The 24,167-nt window shown below is 45.7% G+C and overlaps 1 long non-coding RNA gene across 1 annotated transcript; it reads right to left on the bottom strand.

The window, feature by feature from the left end:
- Nucleotides 1-16,161: 16,161 nt before the first annotated feature.
- On the bottom strand, nt 16,162-19,362 carry LOC147975029 (uncharacterized). The gene is made up of 2 exons (XR_015600477.1): nt 18,956-19,362; nt 16,162-16,408 (listed from the first exon to the last, which is right to left on the bottom strand). It is a non-coding gene; the product is annotated as an uncharacterized LOC147975029 (long non-coding RNA).
- Between the last annotated feature and the right edge of the window lie 4,805 nt (nt 19,363-24,167).

The following is a 24,167-nucleotide window of genomic DNA, read 5'->3' as shown; positions in this document are numbered from 1 at the left end:
CTAAATCCTATGGCGCAGGGGTCTGGGCCCATCGCCCATTGCACACCTGCATGTTGCGAGGGCGGCCGGAAGCAGACTTAGCCTAGCAGGCGTTCCAGTCCAATCCGGCGCGCGCTGCTCAGTCGCTGACGTCACGAAGGCTTCGGCTGATACCACGACGTCGAGTGCCCATAACTGTCCCCGCGTAGATGGTTAGTGAGTATAGGCCAGTGGCCAGACTCAGATCAAATACCAAGATCTCGTTAAACGTGTTATCTTGAAATAACCGCGAACGCCGACCAGGGCCAGGCCCACCTCTCTCCCAGGTGGTCTCAACCTACCCTGTCGCTCCGCCACAAAGATCCACTCAGAGGGCCGTCGGGACAAACGTCCTTTTGGACCCAATCCATGAATCACTCGCGGGTACTCCTACGAGCCGACCCGTCTTTAGTCACCACAAGTATCATATATTATGTATATAAGTATATACCCATGACCACCTCCCGAGTGATCACGGCCCGATAGTATAGCATGGCAGACGGACAAGAATGTAAGGCCACTGATGGCAAACTAGCATCCTATACTAAGCATTAGGATTGCAGGTAAGGTATCAACAGTTGTAGCAACAATGACATGCTATGCATCAGAATAGGATTAACGGGAAGCAGTAACATGCTACACTACTCTAATGCAAGCAGTATAGAGAAGAGTAGGCAATATCTGGTGATCAAGGGGGGGGGCTTGCCTGGTTGCTCTGGCAAGAGAGAGGCGTTGTCAACACCGTAGTCGTACTGGGTAGCAGCGGCGTCGGTCTCGGTGTCTAACGAGAGAAGAGGGGGAAGAAACAGTAAATATAATGCAAACAAAAGCATGATGATGCATAACATGACAAAGCGTGATGCTAGGTGTGCCCTAACGCGGTACAAGGTGGTACCAGTGAAGGGGGAAAACATCCGGGAAAGTATTCCCGGTGTTTCGCGTTTTCGGACAGATTAACCGGAGGGGGAAAGTTGCGTGTTTGCTATGCTAGGGATGCGTGGCATACGAACGGGCTACATATTCGGGTTCGTCTCCTCGTTCTGAGCAACTTTCATGTTGAAAATAATTTAATCCGAGTTACGGATTAAAAGGTATGAATTTCTAAAGTTTTTATTAATTTCTGAAATTTAATTAATTATTTAATTTAATTCGAAATTGGGTTTATGGCATCAGCATGACGTCATGCTAACGTCAGCAGTCAACATGAGTTGACTGGGTCAAACTGACGCGTGGGTCCAGTGGGACCCACCTGTCATACACTGTTAGGTTAATTAGGGTTTAGTTAATTGATTAGGTTAATCTAATCAGGATTAATTAGTTTAATTAATTCTTTAATAAATTAATTAAGATTAATTAATATTAATTAATTAATTTTATTTATTATTATTTTTAATCCTTTTTTTAAACCGTTCTAGGGGATGGACCCCACTAGTCAGTGGCACGAAGGCCTTAGCGGGGCGGGCACACGGGTTACAGGCACGGGCGCCCGATGGGGCGAGCCCGGGCGACGGGCGCCAGCCGCCCGACAGGGAAGGCAACCGGGGCAGTGGCGAGGCGCCGCAGCCGCCGACGAGTGGAGGCGGGCAGCAACAGCCACCGACGAGTGGAGGTGGGCAGCAGTGGCAGCTAGCAGCAGGTTGCGGGCGCGCGCGGCGCACGGGCGCAAGCAGCAGCAACAAGGAGCGGGCCGCGGCAGCGCAGCATCAGGCACACGGGGATGCAGGGGCGTGCGGGGAGCGGACGAGGGGCGCAGTGAGCAGCTAGGTTGTGACGCCCCGAGACCGATGCTCGAAAAGACTTTCATATATTCCGGGTTTCGCCGTGTGTTTCATTTGTGCCTGCCCTTTTATTTTTGCATTGCATCATGTCATCATGCCATCATCTCATAAATTTTTTGCAACTCAACTAAATAAATGGCATGGATCTTTAATCCATTTAAACCGAAGGAAGTCACATGGTGATTCTCTTTACAACATATCCTCTCGATATTTAGAGAGCTATAGTAAATATTCCAATTTTTTGGATTTACCGCACGGACTCCAACCTTGTCATATATTCGTTCATCTTATTCCGGTGCTCCATCAAAAATCCGAACATTTTTGGACCTTCCTTACCCTCACTTCCTATTCAAACCATTTGATTTTAAATCAAATGAGTTTGAATTTAAAACTTTCAAAAATGCCCACTCCATTTTTCTTGGAACATGCGCATTTTTACGAGTCCGTGAAAATTATCCCCATGCCCAGATTCCATCCCTAACTTCTCTTTCTTTTCTTTCTCTTTTTCTGTTTTGTTTTTAAATGGAAAAGGATAATTTAAAGAAAGGAGAGACAGGAGAGAGCCCAACAGGCCGGCCTCTAGGGCCCATCCCTATGCCCAGCCGCGCCCCTGCCTATCCCCGCGGCCCATCTGCACCGGCCTTTAGGCCCAGCCTTTTCCCACCTAACCCTAAGCCTAGCCGACACCTCTTCTCTACCCTAGCCTCGCTCGACCCCCCTCTCCCTCGTTTCCCTGCGCGCGCCGCCACCACGTAACACACCAGGAGGATCCCCGAGCCCGATTCCCCAGCTCCTCATGCCCGAGGGCCTCGCGTGGGAGTTCGACCCTGAGCGCCGGAGATGCTCTTCCTCCCGCTGACTTCCTCCCAGCGCCACCCCTGTCCCGCACTATACCTCCTCCCTCTTCTCCACGTCCGCTGCGCCGCCCTGGGTCTCCTTCGGCGTCGGCCTCCTGCGTCGCCGGTCTGCCTCCCCATCCTTGCCGGAGCAAGCTCGCCGTCCGCCACCTCGTGCCCAAGGACGCACCATCCTCGACCTCCTCCTAGCGTCCGCCGACCACCTCTGCTCCATTCCCTCCACTGCCCCGCGACCAGCCCTGCCTCCTTGTCGAGATGCCGGAGCGGTAGTCGCCCGAGCTCTCCCTCGAGCGTGCCTCGCTCCATCGATTCTTCTGCCTGAGCCCCTTTGCTTGCGGTCACGGGATCGTCAAGATGCAGGTCAACCCCGTCCAGATCCTGCTGGCCTCCGCTGCCCTTGCCCGTTCCTGGCCGATTCTGACCCCGATGGCCCATCCCCGTCGGAGTTGACCTCCACCACAGGCCATCCGCCAAGCCGCAGAAGCAGTGCCGCTGCTACCTTGCTTCTGCATCGTCCACCAAGACCCGAGGCCTTTTTGTGTTGTTCTGGATCTCGCCAAGGCCTTCTTGTTTTTGGATTTCGGCAAGCAGCATGAGGACCGAGGACTCGGAGCAACCGGTCCTTCAAGTTTCTCGGAGACCACGCGGATTCGCCAGGTACCACGACATCCGGAGCCCCTTGGAAACGTCAAGTTCGACTACTGTAGCGCCGAAGACCCTGGATGCACCAAGTTCCTCTTCGGACATGTACAACTACCATCCCGTGCAGGACACCAAGTACCACGACGATCATCGACATGTACCCCCTACACCGCACCAAAACGCCGAGTTCCTCGCCGTGACCCCGAACGTCTACAGAAACTTGTGCATCGATAAACATGTACCCCTACCGTCGCCGAGATCGCGAGAATCTCTACCGTCGATCCTAGAGCGTGCGAGAACGACTACTTCCACTATCGCCGTCGTGAGAACATCTACTTCCTCTACTTTGCACCGAACGAGAACTGTCCCGCTTGCACGCTTCGAAGGTATAATCTTGAGACGATGTCCGTGAACGAATGCTTGCGATGTTTGAGATGCTCGTGTTTGCACCATGTCCAAATTGTCACTCGTTTCCTTGTCGTCGACTCATGGGACACCCGATATCCGGGAGTGCCCCACCATCTTTTGCACGCATCCGCACACTTCTCCTTTGCATCGGTATCTCAATCGAGTTAACGAAACCAGAACGTTGCCGTGGCACCCTTTTCGTTATCGTTGCCGTGGCACCCCTTTTCTTTCCACCACGGTTACAAATGCTTCATAATGCTGTTGTCAAACTTTTAATAAAAATTGCATAAACTTGTTCATGTCATCCGCATCATGATAACAACAATTAAAATGTTTAAAATTGTTGTTGCTTTAAACTGCTAAATGCATATGGGGATTTACCGGATTTGTTGTTGGTTATATCCGGCCTCATTTAAACTTGTCTAGATAGGTAGTTTTTGATATGTTTCACCTCTTGCCATGCTAATAACATTTAATATTGTTGAGTACATAAACGAGATTGAACTAAATAAGTCATGTGGTGTTTCGTCAATATGCAACGGAGTTGCATATTGAGCTCCACTTAATTTGTAGGATTGTTTTTGCACTTTGCCATGCCATGCTTCATTAAACCGGACATGCATCATTCTTGATTGTGCATCATGCCAAGTCTATGTGATGGTTGTTTACTATGTTGTTTGCTTCTTTCCGGTGTTGCTTCTTTGAGTTGCTCGCTCTTTTGCTTGATAGTTGCTCGCTCTTTTGCTATGCCTATGCTACGATACCTACCACTTGCTTATCATGCCTCCCATGTCAAGCCTCTAACCCACCTTGTCCTAGCAAACCGTTGTTTGGCTATGTTACCGCTTTGCTCGGCCCCTCTTATAGCGTTGTTAGTTGCAGGTGAAGATGAAGTTTGTTCCATGTTGGAACATGGATTATTGTTGGGATATCACAATATCTTTTAATTAATTAATGCATCTATATACTTGGTAAAGGGTGGAAGGCTTGACCTTATGCCTGGTGTTTTGTTCCACTCTTGCCGCCCTAGTTTCCGTCATGTCGGTGTTATGTTCCCGGATTTTGCGTTCCTTACACGGTTGGGTTATAATGGGAACCCCTTGACAGTTCGATTTGAATAAAACTCCTCCAGCAAGGCCCAACCTTGGTTTTACCATTTGCCTCACCACCACCTACATTTCCCTTGGGAGTCGCGCTCCCGAGGGTCATCTTATTTTAATCCCCCCGGGCCAGTGCTCCTCTGAGTGTTGGTCCGAACCGAGTAGACTACGGGGCCACCTCGGGGCAACTTGAGGGTTGGTTTTACTCGTAGGATGTCTCATCTGAGTGTGCCCTGAGAACGAGATATGTGCAGCTCCTATCAGGATTTGTCGGCACATTCGGGCGGCTTTGCTGGACTTATTTTACCATTGTCGAGGATGTCTTGTAACCGGGATGCCGAGTCTGATCGGATTGTCTTGAGAGAAGGAATATCCTTCGTTGACCGTGAGAGCTTGTGATGGGCTAAGTTGGGACACCCCTGCAGGGATTGAACTTTCGGAAGCCGTGCCCGCGGTTATGGGCAGATGGGAATTTGTTAATGTCCGGTTGTAGAAAACCTGAAGTTTATCTTAATTAAAATACATCAACCGCGTGTGTAGCCGTGATGGTCTCTTCTCGGCGGGGTCCGGGAAGTGGACACGGTGTTGGAGTAATGTTTGACGTAGGTTGTTCTAGGATCACTTATTGATCATAGTTCATCGATCGTGTTTTGCCTTCTCTTCTCGCTCTCTTTTGCATAAGTTAGCCACCATATATGCTAGTCGCTTGCTGCAGCTCCACCTCATACCTTTTACCCTTCCTATAAGCTTAAATAGTCTTGATCGCGAGGGTGTGAGATTGCTGAGTCCCCATGACTCACAGATACTTCCAAAACCAGTTTGCAGGTACCGATGAAATCGTGCAGGTGACGCAACCGAGCTCAAGGAGGAGCTAGTTGAAGAACTTATTCGTTTTGATGTTTCGCTTCCTTTTGATCAGTAGTGGAGCCCAGTTGGGACGATCGGGGATCTGTGTAGCTTTTGGGGTAGTCTTCTTTTATTTTGGTTCCGTAGTCGGACCTTAATTGTATCTATACGATGTAATGCTTTATTCATGTATTGTGTGAAGTGGCGATTGTAAGCCATCTATGTATCTCTTTCCCTTATGTACTACATGGGTTGTGTGAAGATTACCTCACTTGCGACATTGCTTTCAATGCGGTTATGCCTCTAAGTGATGCTTCGACACTGTGACGCCCCCGATTCAATCGTACACTAATCATACATGCAAACATGTACGATCAAGATTAGGGACTCACGGGAAGATATCACAACACAACCCTACAAATAAAATAAGTCATACAAGCATCATATTACAAGCCAGGGGCCTTGTAGGATCGAAAGTATGTCTAGAGGGGGTGATTAGACTACTTGACCAAATAAAAACTTAACCTTTTCCCAATTTTAGTTCTTGGCAGATTTTAGCTATTGTAGGACAAGTCAAGCAATCATCACACAATTCAAGCAAGCATGCAAAGAGTATATTGGCAGCGGAAAGTAAAGCATGCAACTTGCAAGAATGTAAAGGGAAGGGTTTGGAGAATTCAAACGCAATTGGAGACACGGATGTTTTTCCCGTGGTTCGGATAGATGGTGCTATCCTACATCCACGTTGATGGAGACTTCAACCCACGAAGGGTAACGGTTGCGCGAGTCCACGGAGGGCTCCACCCATGAAGGGTAACGGTTGCGGGAGTCCACGGAGGGCTCCACCCACGAAGGGTCCACGAAGAAGCAACCACCCACGAAGGGTCCACGAAGAAGCAACCTTGTCTATCCCACCATGGCCATCGCCCACGAAGGACTTGCCTCACTAGCGGTAGATCTTCACGAAGTAGGCGATCTCCTTGCCCTTATAAACTCCTTGGTTCAACTCCACAATCTTGTCGAAGGCTCCCAAGTGACACCTAGCCAATCTAGGAGACACCACTCTCCAAGAAGTAACAAATGGTGTGTTGATGATGAACTCCTTGCTCTTGTGCTTCAAATGATAGTCTCCCCAACACTCAACTCTCTCTCATAGGATTTGGATTTTGTGGAAAGAAGATTTGAGTGGAAAGCAACTTGGGGAAGGCTAGAGATCAAGATTCATATGGTAGGAATGGAATATCTTGGTCTCAACACATGAGTAGGTGGTTCTCTCTCAGAACATATGAGTTGGAATTGTGTATGTTTCTGATGGCTCTCTCCACGAATGAAGAGGAGGTGGAGGGGTATATATAGCCTCCACACAAAATCCAACCGTTACACACAGTTTTCCAATCTCGGTGGGACCGAATCAACAAACTCGGTCGGACCGAAAAGGTAAACCTAGTGACCGTTAGAGATTTTCGGTGGGACTGACATGCAACTCGGTAGGACCGATATGGTTAGGGTTTGGGCATAACGTAATCTCGGTGAGACCGATTACACAAACTCGGTGAGACCGAGTTTGGTAATAAGCTAACCAGAGAGTTGGTCAGGTAAACTCGGTGGGACCAAAAAGTTACAAAAAGGAAAGAGAGAGTTTATACTGCAATCTCGGTGGGACTGATTCGCTCTTTCGGTGAGACTGAAAAGTTACGAAAGGAAAACAGAGAGTTTGCAATCCCATCTCGGTGAGACCGAGATCCCTATCGGTAGAACCGAATTGCTAGGGTTTGGCAGTGGCTTATGACAAGTGAAACTCGGTGGCGCCGGATAGAAAGAATCGATAGGACCGAGTTTGGCTTAGGGTTTAGGTCATATGTGGATATGGGAAAGTAGTTGAGGGTTTTGGAGCATATCACTAAGCACATGAAGCAAGAGGCTCATTAAGCAACACCTCATCCCTCTTTGATAGTATTGGCTTTTCCTAAAGACTCAATGTGATCTTGGATCACTAAAATATAAAATGAATAGTCTTGAGCTTTTGAGCTTGATCCAATCCTTTGTCCTTAGCATTTTGAGGGTTCCACTTTCACATCCATGCCATGCCAATCATTGAGCTTTCCTGAAATAGTCATCTTGGAATAGCATTAGCTCAATGGGCTATATGTTGTTATGAATTACCAAAACCACCTAGGGATAGTTGCACTTTCAATCTCCCCTTTTTTGGTAATTGATGACAACATATAGATCAAAGCTTCGACAAATGATAATAAGCATGAAATATATCGTCGCTTTGAGAAGTATGTGACAAGTAAGAGCTCCCCCTAAATTTGTGCATATTTAAAATTTGCTTTGGACTGCAAATGCACAAAGAGTTAGAGTCATGGGTTACTCTTCCATGTCACATACATCTTGGTGGAGCGCTTAAAATGATAAGAATGAAATACATGCACTCATCACCAAGAATAGTGAATGATCACATAAGATAGATAAGATGATAATATTAAACAAACATTAAGTGTAGCTTATGATCAAACACATGATCATCAATGTCTCACGAGCAATGACATAGTATCTCACACAAAAGCAAACAAAGTTCGAAAAACCACCAAATAAAACAAGAGAGAATAAAAGCAACACTCTCTCTCGAAGCCTATGATCTATACATTTTTCTCCCCCTTTGGCAACAAGTTACCAAAAAGTTCCTAGAAAATGCATAGTGCTAGATCGACTCTCAGGCTTGATCTTCTGGTGGTGGTGGAGTCCGGATCACTCCAAGGACGAAGCCTTCTGTAGACGTGGTTGGAGTTGAGGCTGAAGTAGATGCTGGAGCTGGTGGAACTGAAGCTGTAGCTGGTGCAGAAGTGGTGGCTCTGGTGTCAGCAACTGGCACTGCATGTGATCTCTGAGCTCTTGGCACTCTGGCAAATGCATCAGTTGTAGTCTTGCCTCTCCTCTCCTGCATGTCATCCTGAAGTTGTTCCACTGCAGACTGAATCTCTGTTACTTTGACATCCAAGTCATAGAACTTTTGTTCCATGATCCTCTCTAAGCTTTGTTGATTCTGAGTGAGGGTGGCCAGTCCTTGCTCAATCCTCAATGTGGATGCAATCAAGTAACCAAGCTGCTCTTGTTTGGTTTTCAAGAAATACTCAGATGCCTCCTCTTGAGTTGGCATCTTGTCAGCTTTCTCCTTCCTCGCCTGCTCCTTCTTTGCTTGTGCTTGAACTGATGATGGTTCATTCTCATTCATCACAACTTGGTTGTCCTCAAAGTCTGAATGAATAGGCAAGTGTTCCTTTTCCAACAAGTATATGCCTGTGCCCATCTTCGAGTTGATTAACTCCTGAATCTGAGGGGCATAACCACAGCTCCTCTTCTGATCTGCTGCAGTCCTCTTGATAGTTTCAATCATAAGGCTCATGACTTTGAATTTCTGTGGTACGTCAAAGATATGAAGCAAGTTGATCGCGTGGCCCCTGATCATCTTGTGATCTCCAGACTTCGGCAATAGGGTGTGCCTAAGAATCCAGTTGATGGTTGGCAGCGCTGACAGAAGATAGTGTACTGAGCCAAACTTGAACGTATCAAGTGCTTCATTTGGAATCTCCTTGTACATGTTTGACATTGAGTTGTGGTCCATCTTCTTCTTGGCATAAATGTCCAAGTCATCGTCATGCTCTTCTGGGGCATTAATCAGCTGAGCCCATTCTGTAACTGTAGACTGGTACCTCGTACCCTCTGACATCCATACAATCCTGTCATATGGATAGAAATGGGCTGTGGAGTAGAACTGCATGATGAGTTCCTCGTTCCACTTTGTGAGCTTCTGCCCAACAAAGTCCTCTACTCCACATGCCTTGAAGCTGTCCTGCACTCCAGGGTAGTACTCTTCGTTGTCCTTGATGTATTGCCAATCAACCCATCTCATATCACAGACAATTGGCTTCTTGTCTAGCAGCACTGTCTCATAAAAGTCTTGCTGCTCCTTGGTGTGAAACCTGTAGTCAACTGCAGTCCTTCTCCTTGAAGCATACGGATCTGCTTCTCTCCACTTCCTCAGCCCTGAGTCTCTTCTGAGCTTCATGTCCTCAGCCACAGGATGAGCATCATTGTGGTCTGGGATCTTGGGCTTGAGCTTTCTCAGAACGTGCTCTTCATCATCTTCTTCAGCAGCTTCAGGCACTGGGGCCTTGTTCTTCTCAGTTGCAGGTATGCTCCTCGTATTTCTCTTTGGGGCAGACTTGGGCTTGGATGCAGCAGCCCCTGTCCTGATAGCATCACCCATAAGCTTAGGTGCCTTAGGTGCTGGTGCAGCAACCTCTTCTTCTTTCTCTTCTTCCATGATGGAAGCCTTTCCAAGCACTCTGGCTACGGTCTTCTTAACCCTTTCCTTCCTTTTCTTTTCTTCAGCAGCAACTGGCTCTATGGTTGCAGGCTTTTCAGGAATCTGAGTTGAAGCTCTGGCCTTTGGCATAGGCTGCCTACCTGCTGGCCTTTTGATTTTTAAGTCTGGCTTTGTGCCTTGAGCTGGCTCAATTCTCTTGGAAGTTGCTTCCTCTTCTGCCACATAATCCTCATCTTCTGAGTCTGAGGTTCTCTTCTTTCTCTGTCTTGTGGCAGCTTTAGGCAGATTGCTAGGGGTGCTCCTGCTGCCATCATCTGAGGAACTTGAGGGACTAGTGCCCTCACTCATCTGCACTTGTTGCTCTGATAAGTTCTGGCAATCACTTTGGTCTGACATGATGCAAACTCTGACTGCTGATCCTGTGAATAGGTTATAGATGAGATAGAGTGGATAAGCATCACAAAATGCAGAGATTTTTGTAAAAGAATAATTCAAAAACTTTGTTTTAGTTTCCCACTGAAAGCATCTCGGATCTACCGATTTCTAAACTCGGTGATACCGAAGCAGTTTTGGCACCTAAACTAGTGAACTCGGTCAGACCGAGTCACAGTTCAGTGGCACGAGACTGCTAGGGTTTCACAGAGTTCCAAAATCGGTCACACCGATAAGTAATTCTCGGTCAGACCGAGTCTCACTTGTGCAATGGCATAAGCCAAATCGGTGGGACCGAGTTTTTTAACTCGGTGGGTCCGAGATGGTTTCGGCGGAAACCTAACCCTAAAATTTTTGAATTAAACCTAATCTACGAGTTCATTGACTGGATAGAAGTTTAACAAACGTGGCAAGAATCATGATGATCACAATGTGCTAAGAATCGGATTGGGGAATAGCACAAAGATCGAGTCCATACCCTAGTTCGGCGGAGACTCGCTACGGCGGCAACGGCGGGGTTGAATTTCCGTTGACGGTGACGGAGACCAGCGACTGGAGGCGGCTGGCGGCGAGGAGACGATCCGGAGACCAAGTTGGCAGAGCAGGCTATCGCGCGGGCGAAGGGGTTCGGAGAAATTTCCAAATTTTTGCCCGTGACTATATATAGCCCGACCCTGTCGGTGTGACCGAGTGGAACAACTCGGTGGCACCGAGATGCAAAACTGTATACAGTTGTTGCAACTCGGTGTGACCGAATGGTTCAAATCGGTTGCACCGAGATCGAAAACCTAGATCAACTTAATGATCTCGGTAGGACCGAAAGTAGGGTATCGGTCAGACCGAGAATCATAAAGAGGTTTTGAAAGTTTAAGTCTATGACGAATCGGGGACTCCGAGCGCTCCTCACACAGAGTGGTTCGAATCTGACTTGATCAAATTTTGTGATGTAGCATGAATAGAGTTTGAGACGAGAAAAGTATAGATAGCTAGAGGAGGTTCTTATGCATTCTTGTCCATCCACTTGGCAAAAGGAAATAAAACCAAACAATCAAAACAAGTGGATGTCCTCGAATGAGTAAAATATGCAACCAGCATGCTCACACAATAAGATGGCAAATGAAATATGTGACAAGGCATGCACAACCAATTCTAGCATCTATCAAGCAATTTGCGATGACAAGGTCATCTATATATAAGTATATTGACTTAGGAGTCAAGTGAGAACACTTGATCATAGGTCATACTCATCGTTTAAGCTCAAGTGGGGTTACCACTTTTACATAAAGCATTGTTGTGTTCACATCTTTAGAGTTGCTTTAGCTCAAGTCTTAGAGTAAAGCTCTCCCTAGATGTGATATCCCCCCTTAGAGGGATGAACTAACCTCGGGTTTTGTCGATGATGACTTCATGTAGATGTTGAAGATGTGGATGCTCAATGTTGATGTAGATCACTTGGAGCTATCCATTTGAGTGAATTGCACTTTCAATACCTACATGGGTTAGTCCCACAAGGAACAAACAAGGATATCCATAGACATAGAGTGATGCACACACAAGATGATGTCCATGAAAACTTTTAGGTTACCTTGTCCCTTGTCTTACCAACAAGAGGGTTTGTGACTCCTTGAACTAGTGCAAGATGTGGAAGTTGATTGCACTTGTTCTTGCCAAAATGATAAGAGTGAAGTATGTTGGCGGAGTCACCCTCAAGAACTCTCTAGTTCTTCTTCTTTTGGATCCACACCATCTTGATGGGAATCCTTGGAGTTGTAGTCGTACTTGATGAAGTGGAACTTGAAGTAGTCTTGGGAATCCACTTGACTAAGGTCTTAGGAGCTTCTTCAAATGCATCAATTTCCTCTTGAAGCTTGTCCTTGCCTTTTTTGCTTGTAGTCTTGTGGTGGAAGATCATCTTGAGCTTGTGTCCCCTTGAAAGAAGTATCATACTTCTCTTGTTGAGGAACAAACTTTGTCTTGGGGTATTGATCTTCTTCCCACTCAACTCCATTGGCATTAAACTTTCGTTCAAAACCAACACCTTGATTCTTCCGGTGCATTCCTTGCTTGCGCACAATTTCCTCGAATTGCTTACTCCCGGCAAGGCTTTTGTACACTCCTTTCTCTATAATTCCCTTCAATAAGCTATTTTCTTGCTCAAGTGTAACTTGGCTAAGAGAATCATTAGTGGAATCAAGAGAACTACTAGAAGCAACAATATTGGATTTAGCATGATCATTGTTACTGCTAGAGGAAGAATCTTTCTTATTCTTGTTACTAGACTTGACTTGAGGCATGTAAGTGGATAAGAGTAAACGCTTGACAATGTAAGAAGAACTTTTCTTGCAGAGATCATCATTGATTGCTTTTAAGAACTTATGCTCTTGCTCAAGATTGAGCTTTTCAAAGCGTAATTTATCATGAGCTCTTAAAAGTTCTCGATGATCTTCGAAGATAGTTTCATGAGCTAACTTAAGAGTGTTTAGTTCTTTAGTTAGAGCCTCAATCTTCTCCTTATCATTGTCATTCGTTTTATCTTGATTAGCATGATTAATTGACGTTTCATCATAGTATTCATCACTAGAGTTGTCAACAAGCAAATCATCACCTAACAAGTCATCTTCATCACTATTGAAATCAACATACTCGGGGTATGTTACCTTAGGACCTTTGGCCATGAAGCATCTTCCAATTCCTTCATTTGGTGAGTCAAATATGTCGTAAGAGTTGGTTGACACAAGTGCTAGACCGGCAACACCTTCATCTTGAGTATCTTCGGAGTCGGAGTGATAACTTCTCTCGGAGTGGCTGTCGGAGTCGGAGCCGGATACCCATTCACCAACATGAGCTTGATGTCTTCGTTTTGTGTAGCTCCTTGATGATTTTTCCTTCCTTTCCGAATCCTTGCTTATCCGTGAGTATCTTCGTTCATAACGATCATCTCTACTCCTTCTCTCTCTTGGTGGTGATTCTTTACTTCTTCTTTTTGGAGAATCTTCTCTTTTTTTGTAGGGAGCCGTACATTCATTGGAATAGTGTCCGGGTCTTCCATAATTGTAGCAGTTTCGCTCTCGACTAGAAGATCTTTTGTCATTGTAGGACCTTGACTTGAAGCTTCTATCTTCGCTTCTACTCTTGTAGAACTTGTTGAAGTTCTTCACCATTAAGCTCAATTATTCATTGAAGTTTTGTTTCTCACTTGATGATGTAGAGGCTTCACATGAGACTTTGTAGGCACCACTTGATTTGTTGTGAAGTTCCTCTTTATCCTTAAGTGACATCTCATGAGCAACAATTCTTCCAATCACCTCCGTTGGCTTGAGATCTTTGTAATTGGGCATCATTTGGATCAATGTGCACACGGTATCATATTTTCCATCCAAGGCTCTTAGAATCTTCTTGATGATGAATCTATTGGTCATCTCTTCACTTCCTAAGCCGGCAATCTCATTTGTGATGAGAGCAAGCCTAGAGTACATTTCAGCGACACCTTCACCATCCTTCATTTTGAACTTGTCAAGTTGACTTTGAAGCACATCCAACTTGGATTCCTTGACGGAGTCAGTACCTTCGTGCATATCAATCAAAGTGTCCCAAATTTCCTTTGCATTCTCAAGACGGCTGATTTTGTTGAATTTTTCGAGGCACAATCCGTTGAAGAGAATATCACAAGCTTGAGCATTGTATTGCAACATCTTCAACTCATCCGCGGTAGCTTCACGGTTTGGTTCTTTCCCATCAAAGAAGTCACCTTGCAAACCAACACACACAATAGCCCAAACGGCGGGGTTATGTTCAAGAATATGCATTTTCATTTTATACTTCCAACTAGCAAAATTACTACCATCAAAGTAAGGACCTCTACGGTGATAATTTCCCTCGCTAGACGCCATACTCTCCTAGGTTGTGAAACCAAGAATATGACCACCAAAAGCTATGGAGATCAAAGCAAATGGAGACCAAAGCTCTGATACCACTTGTAGGATCGAAAGTATGTCTAGAGGGGGGGGGGTGATTAGACTACTTGACCAAATAAAAACTTAACCTTTTCCCAATTTTAGTTCTTGGCAGATTTTAGCTATTGTAGGACAAGTCAAGCAATCATCACACAATTCAAGCAAGCATGCAAAGAGTATATTGGCAGCGGAAAGTAAAGCATGCAACTTGCAAGAATGTAAAGGGAAGGGTTTGGAGAATTCAAACGCAATTGGAGACACAGATGTTTTTCCCGTGGTTCAGATAGGTGGTGCTATCCTACATCCACGTTGATGGAGACTTCAACCCACGAAGGGTAACGGTTGCCCAAGTCCACGGAGGGCTCCACCCATGAAGGGTAATGGTTGCGCGAGTCCACGGAGGGCTCCACCCACGAAGGGTCCACGAAGAAGCAACCACCCACGAAGGGTCCACGAAAAAGCAACCTTGTCTATCCCACCATGTCCATCGCTCACGAAGGACTTGCCTCACTAGCGGTAGATCTTCACGAAGTAGGCGATCTCATTGCCCTTACAAACTCCTTGGTTCAACTCCACAATCTTGTCGGAGGCTCCCAAGTGACACCTAGCCAATCTAGGAGACACCACTCTCCAAGAAGTAACAAATGGTGTGTTGATGATGAACTCCTTGCTCTTGTGCTTCAAATGATAGTCTCCCCAACACTCAACTCTCTCTCATAGGATTTGGATTTTGTGGAAAGAAGATTTGAGTGGAAAGCAACTTGGGGAAGGCTAGAGATCAAGATTCATATGATAGGAATGGAATATCTTGGTCTCAACACATGAGTAGGTGGTTCTCTCTCAGAACATATGAGTTGGAATTGTGTATGTGTTCTGATGGCTCTCTCCACGAATGAAGAGGAGGTGGAGGGGTATATATAGCCTCCACACAAAATCCAACCGTTACACACAGTTTTCCAATCTCGGTGGGACCGAATCAACAAACTCGATCGGACCGAAAAGGTAAACCTAGTGACCGTTAGAGATTTTCGGTGGGACTGACATGCAACTCGGTAGGACCGATATGGTTAGGGTTTGGGCATAACGTAATCTCGGTGAGACCGATTACACAAACTCGGTGAGACCGAGTTTGGTAATAAGCTAACCAGAGAGTTGGTCAGGTAAACTCGGTGGGACCGATTTGCTCTTTCGGTGAGACCGAAAAGTTACAAAAAGGAAAGAGAGAGTTTACACTGCAATCTCGGTGGGACCGATTCGCTCTTTCGGTGAGACTAAAAAGTTACAAAAGGGAAACAGAGAGTTTGCAATCCCATCTCGGTGAGACCGAGATCCCTATCGGTAGAACCGAATTGCTAGGGTTTGGCAGTGGCTTATGACAAGTGAAACTCGATGGCGCCGGATAGAAAGAATCGGTAGGACCGAGTTTGGATTAGGGTTTAGGTCATATGTGGATATGAGAAAGTAGTTGAGGGTTTTGGAGCATATCACTAAGCACATGAAGCAAGAGGCTCATTAAGCAACACCTCATCCCTTCTTAATAGTATTGGCTTTTCCTAAAGACTCAATGTGATCTTGGATCACTAAAATATAAAATGAAGAGTCTTGAGCTTTTGAGTTTAAGCCAATCCTTTGTCTTTAGCATTTTGAGGGTTCCACTTTCACATCCATGCCATGCCAATCATTGAGCTTTCCTGAAATAGTCATCTTGGAATAGCATTAGCTCAATGAGCTATATGTTGTTATGAATTACCAAAACCACCTAGGGATAGTTGCACTTTCAGGCCTCGAAGGCTCGAATACAAGAGCTCGATCATAGACGAGTCAGCGGAAGCAACAATATATGAGTACAGACATAAGTTAAACAAGTTTGCCTTAAGAAGGCTAGCACAAACTGGGATACAGATCGAAAGAGACGCAGGCCTCCTGCCTGGGATCCTCCTAAACTACTCTTGGTCGTCGTCAATGGCCTGCACGTAGTAGTAGGCACCTCCAGTGTAGTAGGAGTCGTCGTCGACGATGGCGTATGCCTCCTGGACTCTATCTTCTGGTCGCAACAATCGGGTATAGAAAGGGAAAAAAAGGGGGAGCCAAGAAACCGTAAGTACTCATTCAAAGTACTCGCAAGCAAGGAGCTACACTACATATGTATGCATTGGTATCAAATGAAAAAGGGTAGCATATGTGGACAGAACTGCAGAATGCCGGAATAAGAGGGGGATAGCTAGTCCTATCGAAGTCTACGCTTCTGGCCACCTCCATCTTGCAGCATGTAGAAGAGAGTAGATGGTAAGTTCACCAAGTAGCATCGCATAGCATAATCCTACCCGGCGATCCTCTCCTCGTCACCCTGTTAGAGAGCGACCACCGGGTTGTATCTGGCACTTGGAAGGGTATGTTTTATTAAGTATCCGGTTCTAGTTGTCATAAGATCAAGGTACAACTCGAAGTCGTCCTGTTACCGAAGATCACATCTATTCGAATAGATTAACTTCCCTGCAGGGGTGCACCACATTTCCCAACACGCTCGATCCCTTTTGTCCGGACACACTTTCCTGGGTCATGCCCGGCCTCGGAAGATCAACACGTCGTAGCCCTACCTAGGCACAACAGAGAGGTCAGCACGCCGGTCTAAATCCTATGACGCAGGGGTCTGGGCCCATCGCCCATTGCACACCTGCATGTTGCGAACGCGGCCGGCGAGCAGACCTAGCCTCCCTTATACAAGAGCAGGCGTTCCAGTCCAACCCGGCGCGCGCCGCTCAGTCGCTGACGTCAAGAAGGCTTTGGCTGATACCATGACGTCGAGTGCCCATAACTGTTCCCGCGTAGTTGGTTAGTGCGTATAGGCCAGTAGCCAGACTCAGATCAAATACCAAAATCTCGTTAAGCGTGTTATTTTGAAATAACCACGGACGCCGACCAGGGCCAAGCCCACCTCTCTCCTAGGTGGTCTCAACCTACCCTGTCGCTCCTCCACAAAGATCCACTCAGAGGGCCATCGGCACAAACGTCCTTTCGGACCCAATCCGTGAATCACTCGCGGGTACTCCTACGAGCCGACCCGTCTTTAGTCACCACAAGTATTATATAATATGCATATAAGTATATACCCGTGATCATCTCCCGCATGATCATGGCCCGATAGTATAGCATGGCAGACGGACAAGAATGTAGGGCCATTGATGATAAACTAGCATCCTATACTAAATGAGGGAGTCCTGAATTAGGGGGTCTCTGGACAGCCGGACTATCTCCATTGGCCGGACCGTTAGACTATGAAGATACAAGATTGAAGACTTCGTCTCGTGTCCGGATGAGACTCTACTTGGCGTGGAAGGCAAGCTAGGCAATACGGATATAGATATCTCCTCTTTTGTAACCGACCTTGTAGGGATAGGTAATATCGGCGAAGTGGGAAAACATCCGGGAAAGTATCACCGGTATTTCGCATTTTCGGACAAATGAACCAAAGGAGGAAAGTTGTGTGTTCGTATGCTAAGAATATGTGGCGGACGAACGGGCTACGTATCCGGATTCGTCTCGTCGTTCTGAGCAACTTTCATGTATAAAATATTTTCATTCGAGTTACGAATTATTTTATATGATTTTCAAAGTTTAAAGGAGTTTTCTAGATTTACCATAATTCAAAATAATAGCAAAAATGCTAAGTGTACTGAGAGAAGTGTACTCAGCAGTGCAACAGAGATGCTGACTCATAGGGTCCAGGGGATGAGTCATCTGGTACAGTCAACGGTTGAGCAGTCAATGTTGACTAGTCAACATGGTCAAAGGGGTCCACATGTCGTTGTCACATGTGTCAATAAACCATCTAACTAATTTAATGGAGGGGTCCCACCTGCCATAGACTACAAGCTAAACTAACACTAAGTACCCCTAACTATCTTTTAATTAGGCCTTACTTAATTAGGCCGCATGTACAGAAAGCCAACCAGCCTCACACACGACCGTGCACATAGCATTGACTAGCCACGCCCATGGCTCGGGGGTGCACATGTGCAACCGGAGATGTGCGTGGGCTGGGCGTCTACGACGCGAGCAGCAGCAGTGAGCATCCTTGACAAGCAGCAGGGCCACAATGCACGGGCGGTTGCGGGCGCGCGCGGCCAGGCGAAGGCGGACGCAGCCGCGGGTGGGGCAACCGCAAAGGCGGACGCCGGCGGCAGCGACGCAACAAGATGCAGCGGCAGCAAGCAAGGCAAGCGGGGACAGGGGCAGCCGTGGCAAGAGTAGCAGAAGCAGGCAAGCAATAGCATTAACAGCAGGAGGTAAGCAGCAGCAGCCAAGCAAGCAGCGCCGTACAGGAAGCAGCAGCGCAGCAGCGGTAGTAGCAGGGGAGCGGCGGCGCGGGGCACGAGCCGCGGCAAGCACGGGACGGCCATGGGGCAGCAGCGGCGCATAGAGGTAGTTGGGGCGCGGCCAGGGACGCCTAGCGAGCGAGGCAGGGCATGGCCCGAGGCTAGGTGGGGCGCGGTCAGGGGCACGACGGGCGGAGCTCCGGCCACGGCGGTGGAACGACGGCCTACGGCGACGAATCGAGGGGCAATTAGGGGGAACGGGGAGAGGAGTTCACCACGGTTTCGGGGACGAGCTCGAGGAGGCCGGGGGTGCAGTGAAGATGACGAACCCGTCGATGGCGTCGCGGTGGCCGGAGGTAGAGGACGAGGTGGTCGATGGTGACGTTGCGGAGGCTCCTCAGCCTTGACCCAGGGACGATGACGATGAAGAGGACCACGCCGGAGCTGCTGGACACATTGGCGGGGCGCGGGGACGGCGGTGGCCGCGGGACCGAGCGGTGCATGGCAACGCCGGCGGCGGGCGGAATACAGAGCGAGAGAACGAGCGAGGGAGAGGGAGTGAGTGGGCACTAGGGTTCGCTAGGGGGTCAACGAGGCTCTTATCCCCTCGGGGCACCAGTGGATGGCCGACGCGTGGAGGATCCGCGGCGTGGACGATGTGCGTGCGGCCACACATCTCTCTGTGAGCAGTAGGAAGAAGAGGGAAGGTGGGATGGGCTGTGCCTGGTCAATTTGCTAGATGGGCCATGTGCCCGGTAGATTAGGTCTTTGTTTTTCTCTTTCTTTCCTTTTTCTTTTTTTCTTTTTTCTTTTTTTTTCTTTTTTTTCTACTGTTTTGTATTTAGTTTGGGTACTAAATGATTTTAGTTAACATTGAAGCTCCTCACATAATTGCCTACTGATATTTTGGATGTTGTCCAAAAAGTTCGGGTTATTTGGAAATGTTTGAATATAAGTTCATATTTTAATGGGCATAATAGGTGATGCTTGACCACTTTAGTTATTTCTAGAGAAAATTTAGAAATCCATTTAATGTTCGTTCCTACATGTTAATTACCTAGTGAATATTTGCAACCCAACGGACATTTTTATTTGACAGTTTGAAGAAATAAGAATTTGACTTGTTATTTGAAATTTGAATTGAAACGTTTTTGAACCATCTCAAGATCGACAACAGTAATCGTGATGACGTGGCATCGTTAGCATGGTATTACTGTAGCATAACTATCTGGGTGTTACAGACACGTGGGAGATATAGCCACATCGAGGGCGTTACAAGTTGGTAATCAAAGCCTTCCCCGACTTTAGGAGCCCCCTGCTTGATCGAATCGTTGGCGTTGTTGAGTCTAGAAAAATGTTTTGAGTCTTATAGGATTATATATATCGGAGAGTAGGATTCTTTTTACTCCTCAGTCCCTTCGTCGCTCTGGTGAGGCATCCTGGCGTAGAGTTTTGACTCTTCTCTCCTCAAATTTCACTAATTTTTTTAGGATCACGCGGGTATCTTGGAATCATTCCGATGGTTTTGTGACGAGAACATTGTTCTTGGTGCCTCCTGACATTTAGGGGTTGTGGCAGTGTCCCGGGGAGTTGAGCTCCGAGGTGTTGTCGTCACAATTTTATCGTTGCAGTTCTGGAATACCTGAGTTTCGCCGACATCGAAAATCTCTTTTATGCAGTTGTTGGTGAGATAACCTCGACGCCACCCAGTACTGGGGCGGGAGTTTGAGAGTATTGCCATAACTCGTATAACGGATGCTTTTCGAAGGTTGAGGTAAACGATTTCCGAAGGTTTCTTTGTTATGTGTTGAAGGATGGATACAGGTGGATGTAGGATTTGCTAGTTTTGGGTGAGATATTATGCTTCCCCTGTATCCCCAACACCTGATTGCATAACCGGAAAGTTTCGGAAGTTTATAAGTGGGAATTCAAGTAGCTCTTAGGAAATCTTTCCGACAGATGTATGACATGAAATTGGGGTTCGACGTCTAGTGGTCCGCCTATCCACGGTTGGTTTTACAGTGGTCTCGTTGTGTCTTAAAAAGTCCTTGGCTATGCTGACTCGGGGACGTTTCGTATGTCATGTGCACTGCCTTGTACATGATGGTGCTGTACGATCGAGCCCGTGTAGGCCCCACCACGAAAACTTCGGACTAAATCTCTATCATATGTTTGTTCTGGCTTATTCTACAAGCCAATCCTTTTTTTTGTTTTGAGTTGTGGTATTCGAGTTGCTTCGAAGTCAAATGTTGATTCCATACCTTTATTTTTAAGTGGTGTTCTCATACTCCTATGTGAATACCAATCCTTCATGATAATCGAGATTGTCATGTCAATCCTTTTCAACCGGCGTGTCTCCCTTCAAGTGGATCCGTTCATTTTCAACATTCCGCAAGATCAACTCAAGTCTTCCCAGCGTTGTTTGTTTCATCAGTCCCAAGTTGCCTTTGTTTTACCCACCCTCCCAACCCTTTTTCCTTCAAGGATTCAGATTTCTTATTCAACTATCATGTTATTGATGCGAAGCCTCTCCATTCTTTTTCGTCAATATTCTTATCCGGTGATTATCAGGAAGATAGTAGCGGAGTTTCAAGTTCATCATTATTCGTTCTCTTTCTTCTCCGGTGGATTCAAGTCAAGCCTTGTCGATCATATCTTTTCCTCGTTCCAAATGTTTTCTCTTGCCGTTGCACCTCTTTATTATTTACTTCTCACTATTCATTTGTCTCGGAGTGTTGAAGATATCTCAAAAGATTCAAGTTTCCATTCTCAATTCGTCCAAGCTTATGCGAGGATGTTACCTCATTCAAAGCCATTTAATTCAATCGGTGCAATCTCTCTTTTCAAGTAATCATTTCAACGGTGTATCTTTTGAGTGGGCCCTAACCCACATGTCTTTTCCAGGATCTTACCTGACTCTTCTTATTTTCCCGGAGTTATTCTCAATTCTTTTTCGAAGTTTGACATAAGAATGAATTATCATCAGTCAAATGCCTTTCTCCAAGATCTTTCAAATTCTTTTCATCGTTGGCTCAACCTTTCCATTCTTCATTCCGGAGTGCCTCAACAATTCATGGTGGTGTTTCTCATCGTCTTTTTCAACATTTGAAGACCGAAGAAGATTTTTCCTCTAAATCTTGCCCCTTTCTCTTCAAGATTCATGGTTCTAGCTTATTGCCATTCACTCATCATTGTATTCGATTGTGACAATTCTTTTCACCCATCCGGAGCAATTCAGGAGTCTTTTCAGTTTGATCATCCGGAGCCCATCATCTCAGGTTTACTCATTCCAGCTTTCAGCTCTCGTTCTCCAAATCTTACCAGTGCATCGATCAAATATCCTCTAATCAGTTCTTGATCTCTTCGTTTCGCTTGTATCTAAAAAATTCTCTCAAGTATCTTCATTCATTTTCAAATTCTTCCCGGTGAATTGTGCTTTTGCTGCTTTTCTTGTTCAATTCTTATGGTGGTCGTTCAAGAATTCTCTTTCGTTGCTATTCTATTTATTTATTCGTTGTTTCAATCCTACCGGTGGTTCATTGAAGACCTTCTCAAGTTTGCGCTATATCTATCTTAATCCTTTTTACTAGAATAAGTAGTATGCCAAATCCGTTGCTTGTCATCAATTTAATTGGTGAAGGATAAGCATAATATAATTCTTATTCTTGTTTCATCGAGTAAATTCAATTCTTTATTCCGGAGGCTCATCAAATTCTCGGTTTCACTTGATTCATCTTTCCTTTTCCCGGAATTCCAAGCTCTCTCAATTTTTTTCTCGTCACGAAGATTCATCTAAATCATTGCAAGTCTTCACCTTGTGTTTTCAACTTCTCTTTCATTTCGATTGATCATTTCTTTTATTACCGGAGTTCTCATGAAGTTTCTACATGATGTTTCATCAAGGATTCAATTCCTTCTCGAAGTGTTCATCAACATTTCTTTTCAGAGGAGCTCAAGCATTTTTCATCTTGCAATCCGGAGTGCAATTCTTTCTTCCGTATCATTGGAGGTGGTATTACGTCATTCTTGATAACTTGAGTTCATGCTTCATGATTCACATGTTGTAAGAATGAGGTATTTTAAATCCATCAACCTCTTCGTTGGAGTTATCTTGTGACATGTTACACCTAAAGCCTTCCCTAAGGGTTGTTGCTATTTATGGTGCTCGTAAATGACCCAAGTTCTTCATTTATCCTCCTGGTGAGATAAGTTTTCTCGTCTCCTTGTTGATATCAATCCAATCTATTGGTTCCGTTAGTGGCAGAATTTCACCTCATAGTTTTGAGATATTTTCCATAAGCCCACTACAAACTTATTCATTTCGTTGTTGGTTTCCAACAACTCCATTTTAACCTTCTTGGAAGGGTGCTTTCCAAACTCATTTAGGGTAGAAGTTTTCATTTTCTTCTCCATTTTGTTATTCCAATGGTTTATCTTCTATTCTTCCTTCCGGAGGCTTTGTGATGTTGTTCTATTCAACTCATCATCTCGTTTTTGTCAAGATCATGTTCTTTCCTTTTCTTTATCCATTCAACTGGAGTGTCGTGCCCTCTTTTCAAGTTCTTCCATCTTATCAAGTTTTACCTCCATTCTCAACCGGAGTGCTGTCTGAAATCGTTCTTACCCCTTGTGCCATTTTTTTTCAATAGTTCCGGAGGCAGTGTGTTGTTGATCTCTTCATGTATCCTCTCATCTTGTCAAGTTCTTGTTCAATTCCTTCCATTTTCAGTCGGGGTGCTGCCCAAATTGTATCAATTTTATTCCTTCTTCATCTCATTTTTACCGGAGTGCTTGCATGTGCTTCCCGTCCATTGCAACCCTTTTCTTATGTCTTTCAACGTACAAGGTTCTAGTAATGTTCCTTGTTCCTCTTTCCTAACGGAGTGTTTTCAACTTCGCTCATCTCCGTTGTATTCTTTTCTCGAAATGGTTTAACCTTTCAAGGTTCTTTGGTTTCACTCGTTTGTCAAAGAAGCAACTTAGTTTAACCTCTTCTCTTTCTCTTCCATTTTCCCTCCGGTGCCATCCTAGATCTCGGGACGAGATCCTCTCGTAGTGGTGGAGTGTTGTGACGCCCCGAGACCGATACTCGAGAAGACTTCCATATGTTCCGGGTTTCGCCGTGTGTTTCATTTGTGCCTGCCCTTTTATTTTTGCATTGCATCATGTCATCATCTCATAAATCTTTTGCAACTCAACTAAATAAATGGCATGGATCTTTGATCCATTTAAACCGAGGGAATTCACATGGTGATTCTCTTTACAACATATCCTCTCGATATTTAGAGAGCTATAGTAAATATTCCAATTTTTTTGATTTACCGCAAACACACTTGCAAAATATCCCAATGCCTTTGTTATCTTAAGTCTTGGACTCCAACCTTATCATATATTCGTTCATCTTATTCCGGTGCTCCACCAAAAGTCCGAACATTTTTGGACCTTCCTAACCCTCACTTCCTATTCAAACCATTTGATTTTAAATCA

The sequence above is a fragment of the Triticum urartu genome, chromosome 4A (assembly GCF_056163025.1).
Source record: "Triticum urartu cultivar PI428250 chromosome 4A, HENAU_Tu73, whole genome shotgun sequence".
Classification (NCBI taxonomy): domain Eukaryota; kingdom Viridiplantae; phylum Streptophyta; class Magnoliopsida; order Poales; family Poaceae; genus Triticum; species Triticum urartu.
The sequence above is the reverse complement of the archived record's forward strand: the minus strand, read 5'-3'. Positions and strand labels throughout refer to the sequence as shown.